The sequence below is a fragment of the Drosophila eugracilis genome, unplaced genomic scaffold, assembly GCF_018153835.1.
Source record: "Drosophila eugracilis isolate 14026-0451.02 unplaced genomic scaffold, ASM1815383v1 contig_129, whole genome shotgun sequence".
Taxonomy (NCBI): domain Eukaryota; kingdom Metazoa; phylum Arthropoda; class Insecta; order Diptera; family Drosophilidae; genus Drosophila; species Drosophila eugracilis.
Window position 1 is genome coordinate 51,825 of NW_024572084.1, and position 6,969 is coordinate 58,793.

The following is a 6,969-nucleotide window of genomic DNA, read 5'->3' on the forward strand; positions in this document are numbered from 1 at the left end:
CAATTTTGGCCACGAAGAGCAAATAAGAGAAAGGTTTTTGAATTGATTCTAAACGGTCTTGGTGGACCGCGTACTGGGGGTTCCAGACGCAAGATCCATACTCTAAGATCGGACGAACGAGAAAGACAAACAAAGTTTTGGTTACGTAAGGGTCATTAAATTCGTTCGACCATCTTTTTATAAAACCTAACACACCTCTGGCTTTGTTAGCCATGGAAAATATGTGGTCGAAAAATGTAAGTTTGGCATCCAATAGGACACCTAAGTCGTCTACTAGCTTAATTCTATCTAGGGTTACACCACAAAGTGTATAAGTGGATATTAACGGCTTAGAGCGACTGAAGGTCATTACTTTACACTTAGAGCCGTTAAGATTTAGTAAGTTTGCAGAGCACCAAAATTGAAAGTTGTTAAGGGTCAGATTGTAGTTTTCTCTGGTAGCACGCATCATTATATTGAATACAAAGTTTCACATCATCTGCGTACATTAAAATAAAAGAATTTGTTAAAGCGATTGGAAGGTCATTTATGAATAATGTGAAAAATAGCGGACCTAAATGGCTTCCCTGAGGGACACCGGATGAAGCATAAATCGGACCAGACAAGACATCTTTAAATAAAACACGTTGCGTTCTACCAGTCAGATAACTTTCAACCCACTTAAGAAGATCGCATGGGAATCCGATTAAGTCAAGTTTATAAACTAAAAGTGAGTGATTTACAGAGTCAAATGCTTTACTAAAGTCAGTGTAGATGACATCTGTCTGAAGACTTTTCGGAACCCAGTAATGACATAAGAAGTAAATTCAAGCAAGTTTGTAGTTGTAGACCGTCGAGTCATAAAACCATGTTGATATGGAGATATTACTGATCTACACTGGTGTTGCAAATGGGGCACAATAATTTTCTCAAAGAGTTTAGGAATTGCTGATAATTTAGAGATACCTCTATAATTACCAGCATTCGAAGTTTTCCCTTTCTTGTGTAAAGGAATGATGAAAGATTCCTTCCAAATAGGGGGAAACGTAGTCGTTTCAAGCGAGAGGTTAAACAGTTTGAGAAGAGGATTGCAAATGGAAGACGCGCAGTACCTAAGCACACAGCCGGGAACGCCGTCGGGGCCCGGAGAGTTAAATAATTTTTATAACACTGAGAGTTAAGCACGGTAAAATTTGACCGAGCAAATAAGTATTGAGAGTAACTAAGCGGAGTTCTAGTTTTTAAGTATTTGTTCTGAAGCCTGACCTTTATATTTTTTAAGGTGCTTAAGCCCTTGGTATACCAAGGAGGGTTATCCGTTCTGGACGGGTACCTCATCGGAAAACATATATCAAAAATTAGGTTTAATGCATGGTAGAATATGTTCAAAGCTGAAGTCATATCATTGCATGCGTAGAGATCGGACCAGTCAAAATCAGAGATAAGAATATTAAGTTTAAGAAAGTCTGACATGACAACTTTCACAGCAATAATGTAAGGCGGAATCGCCTCGGGCCAAAACGTCCGATACGGTGGCACGGAAATTGGCACATTTGGCTTGAACCATATTATCACAAAGCCAACACAAAACGCTCGGCTGGTTAGTTGTAATTATTTTGTTACAAGATTTTAAGTAGCAGACAATTTGAGACATAATGAGTTATAATTAATATTTTTAAGCACTATTTAATCGAAAAAAGCCCACTGTGCGAGAACAGAAAAAGAAGAATAAAAACAAGATAAGTTTTAGATATGCCCACTATAAGAAGTGAGAGGGAGCGGGGGAATAGATTCCAACACGAGAGAGGCGCGAGCGGGAGAGGAACCGTTTATCGCGAAAGACGAGAAATAGGAGAATCTGAAAATAATTTAAGTAAATTGAGAGTTTAAACAAAAGAGACAAAAGCTACACAGTTTAGTTCACTGCGCGGAAGGCAAACGGCTGAAGGTTTTATTTATACAAAGAAATTCGTATCGGCTTAAGCGTATATTCGTAAAGAGCCAACAAAGTTAACGAGAGTAGAAAAAAACACGTCCGTTCGCTTCGGAAGAGAATTAACTTTAACTTGCCTTTATCGTAGTAGTACTGTAAAATAGGCCGTATTTTCTCTTTAGTTTGCTCCATGATTGCGACGCTTTAACTCACGAAAAGAAAAGACAATCAATCAAACACGTGTTAGCGCGCGAAATGAGCCTTCCAAAAGGTATAGTATGACCTGATGCGACGAATAAAACAAGAACTACGCGCTTTCAGCGCCAACTAGCAAAAATGCCCCAAGACCACCAGCTCCTGTTTTGGCAATGTGTTTCTCAAAAGACTTTGTTCAGTACTCAAAAGGCGAACGATACTAACGAAGACGGAAAAATATGGTGAATTTCCTCGCCTACTAGAAGCCAGAAGACCGCATAGCCTGCATTACATTTACATATTTATACAGATTCTACAGATCAGGGACTACTCGATGTGTTCGCTGATACTGAAAAAGGCGATCATAGACGCTATTATGGGGCGTGGCTCGCGATCGTCGGATATTGCTATCGTTTCTGGTGCAGCTCCGTTAGTTGTAGTGCGGGATTCTAGGACACATACCATATATGGATGAATAAATGGTTTATCTTAAAAAAAAAATGGAAACGGTGTTTTCTTTCTTTTTACTAAAAATTTAATAAGAGAAAAACGATCAAAAATTGCCATTACTAAAGCCTTAGTAAACACAATAATGTTTATCTAATATAATATTAATAACTAAAATATAGAATCTTTTATAACGTAAATAATAATTATTATTATTATAATATTATTATTATAATATTAATTAAAATATAAATAATTGCTTCATTTTTAATTTATGAAAAATCCGTTTTACATTTTTTATAATACATACGTTTTCCGCCTGCCTTAGCAGATCGTTGCGTATTATTTCATCGGAAGTAAACAAGACTGGTTAACATCAGGGCAGGTATAAAAGGAAATTTGTTCGTTTTCACTTCTGTCTGTTTTAGTTAGTATTGTTTTATCGAACGTTAGCTAGACTAGTAGAATGAAAAATGTCGGAATAAATAACGCAATGACAAATCTTTGGGTAAGTATAGTAGATTTGGAATTACTGTAAGTGTCTTGATTTGCATTTTTGTGGGCAATTGAATGTGCCGTTAACTGGCCGCCAATTTCTATTAGCTAAATTCTGGTTAATTGTTCCCCTGTTATAAGAGGTTGTTGTTTTTAAATGTTTAACTTAAATTAGGGTTTGTGCTTGAAGGAGGTTATGAGTCAGTGAAACGTTCTGTACGCACTTTTGTTTGGATAAATTTTAATATTTTGAGGAGTTATGATATTTTGTTGCCAGCCTTCCCTGTCGAGGAAATAAAAACTACATGTGTTGATCAAAAAATTAACTTCTTAGGTGGGGCTTATGAAAGATTTTTTCCGACCTTGTTTTGATACTTACCCTTCGGTCATCTTCAACCTCCTCTGCCTTGAATCGTTGCTTTTCTTTGGTTTTTATCCGTTTATTGGCAAATACACGGTGTCACCTTGTTAATAGGAAATTGGGTCGCCTCTATTATGCACTGTATTTCCTCCAAGGGAGAAAAATGTTCTACACCTTGCGATGACTGTTCCAGCTCCTCTCTGTCATTACTAGAATGAATTTTCACATAATACCACTCGTAAAGGGCAACATCCAGGAAACAAAAGTTCAAACGAAGTCTGAAGTTAATTACAGAGTATTATCAAAATATCTCACCGACAAAAAAAGAACTTTTATACTTATCAGCTAAAAAGCAGCAAGTGCCTGCAAGTCGTACTTAAGGGCATAGAGTCCGAAGTATCGCCTGCAGAGATAACAAGGGCGCTACAAGAGAAGGGATTTAGCGCTAAGACAGTCTTCAATATCCTTAACAGGGATAGAAAGCCGCAGCCACTCTTTAAGGTTGAGCTAGAACCAGAAATTAAGCCCCTAAAGAAATACGAAGTGCACCCTATATACAATCTTCAGTTCCTGCTACACCGCAGAATTACGGTTGAGGAGCCACACAAACGCAATGGCCCGGTACAATGTGGGAACTGCCAAGAATTTGGCCATACAAGATCTTACTGTAAACTGCGCCCAGTGTGTGTAGTTTGTGGTGAGCTTCATGACTCCGCACACTGCCCAGCGAGCAAAGATGACCACAACTCAAAAAAGTGCGGCAACTGCGGTGGAAATCACACTGGTAACTATAGAGGTTGCCCAGTTTATAAGGAGCTGGAAAGTCGAATCCACCAGAGGGGAATTACTGCCCGCACCCAAAATAAACAGTTGCTAGCCTCCAGGTCAAACCATGAAGTCTTCTTCTCGACTGCAGCCAGATCCTCACTAGGACCCATAAACTCAGCCAAAAATGTTACATACGCAAGTGCTTTAAAATTAGGACTGTCTACCCCAGCCTCAAAAAGCTCATTGCCGCAATCAGCATACCAAGAACCGAACACGGCTCAGCAGCATCAACCGCCAGAGCAGCCAAAAAGTAACTTTAAAGCTATGATATGCAGTCTACAACAAAGCCTTACGGAGTTTATGTCGTTTATGCGTACAACAATGCAAGATCTGATGCGAAATCTATTAATATAAATGCTGGTTTCACAACAATCCAAATAATGACTTCCCTACGAATATTTACGTGAAACGCTAACGGCGTTTCGCAGCATAAGTTCGAGTTAGCGCAATTCCTACTAGACAATGAAATCGACGTAATGCTGCTTTCAGAAACAAATCTTACAAACAGATACAATTTTCAACTACGAGGATATTCATTCTATGGAACAAACCATCCAAATGGTAAAGCACACGGCGGGACTGGAATTTTAATCAGGAGCCGTATTAAGCACCATTATCATACGAAATTTGCTAAAAACTACCTACAGGCCACATCCATAAATATACACCTAAATACTGGCAAGCAATTAATGCTAGTATGCCACTATCCGTCCGATACTATAATGCTCGCCACACGCTTTTTGCACAATAGCCGAATTACCAAAAACATTCCTAAAAACATGATAAGCGCCGAATGCCTCTCGGATCTTTCATCTGATCACTCGCCTATACTTTTTACTTTACTCCGACATCCAGGAACATGGGATCAACCATTAAAACTGACCTCACATAAAAACAAATTGGGTTAAGTACAGGAAGTATATTAGCTCACACATTGAGCTAAGTCCTCACCTCAGCGATGAAGCCAACGTAGACAGTTTTGTTAATTCACTAGAATCTGTACTCGTCTCTGCAGCTCAAGTTTCAACACCTCATACTAAAAACACACAATGGAATCAAAAGAAGTCAAATCTACAAATCGAACAGCTCGTCCTCGAAAACCGACGCTTACGTCGAGCATGGCAAATTCACAGATCGCCATCTGCTAAGCAATGCTTAAAACATGCCTCACGTCAACTTGCTCAAGCTCTACAGCAAGAAGAAACATATGTCCACCGCCGCTACATTGAGCAATTGTCAACTAATTGTACAAAACACTCACTATGGAGAGCTCACCCAACTCTGAGCTCACCGAAAGAAACCGTGATGCCTATTAGAAATTCCACGGGCGGCTGGGCGCGCAGTGACGCAGACAGAGCCAGCACGTTTGCCAACCACCTTAAAAATGTTTTCCAACCAAATCCTGCCACTAATGCGTTTGCTTTGCCGACTCTATCATATGAGCCCCAGCCTCAAAATGAGCCGATTGAGTTTCGCCCAAACGAAATCGTAAACATCATCAAAAGACAACTAAAGCCGAAAAAATCCCCGGGCTGCGACCTCATAACTCCCAAAATGATCATTGAGCTCCCATACTGCGCCGTTTGCACTCTCACCCAGCTCTTTAATGCCATCGCCAAACTTGGCCACTTTCCAGTGAGATGGAAAAAGTCAATTATAATAATGATAGCAAAGCCGGGGAAAGACCACACTATCCCCAAGTCATATAGACCTATAAGCCTACTCTCTTGCCTATCCAAACTCTTTGAAAAATGCCTAATGACTCGGATAAACACATACCTGAGAATCCAGGAAGGAATCCCGTCACACCAATTTGGGTTTCGTGAAAAGCATGGAACAATTGAGCAGGTCAACCGGATAACATCAGGAATTCGAAACGCTTTCGAAAAACGAGAGTACTGTACTGCCATATTTTTACATGTCTCTCAAGCATTTGATAGAGTCTGGCTAGAAGGTCTAATGTACAAGATCAAGACAATGCTCTCCTACAGCACCCACAAGATTTTAGAGTCTTACCCTTACGACAAAAAATTGTTGCTGTGAGGTGCAAGCTGATATATCTGATGATTACACTGTTGGAGCTGGAGTTCCTCAAGGTAGCGTGCTAGGGCCAACACTATATGTCATCTACACAGCAGACATCCCGACAAGCACACGTCTGACAACATCTACGTTTGCCGATGACACAGCTATTCTTAGCCGTTCTAAATGCCCGATTCAAGCAACTGCGCAGCTAGCTCGTCATATGGTCGATGTTGAAAAATGGCTATTAGATTGGCGAATTAAAGTGAACGAATTAAAATGCAAACACATTACGTTCACTCTGAACAGGCAAAACTGCCCGCCGATTACGTTAAACAACACTCTACTCCCACAAGCAAACGAAGTAACTTACCGAGGAGTACATCTCGACAGAAGACTCACATGTCGCCGGCACATTGAACCCAAAAGAACACACCTAAAGCTAAAAGCCAGCAGCCTTCATTGGCTTATCAACGCCGGGTCACCTCTTACCCTTGAATATAAAATCATGCTGTACAACTCTGTACTAAAACCTATATGGATGTACGGCTCCCAGTTATGGGGGAACGCCAGCAATAGCAACATTGACATTGTTCAGAGAGTTCAGTCGAAGATCCTGAGAACAATCACCGGGGCACCTTGGTATGTTCGCAACGAAAACATACACCGCGACTTAAACATTCAACCAGTCAAAGAAGTGAACGCAGAA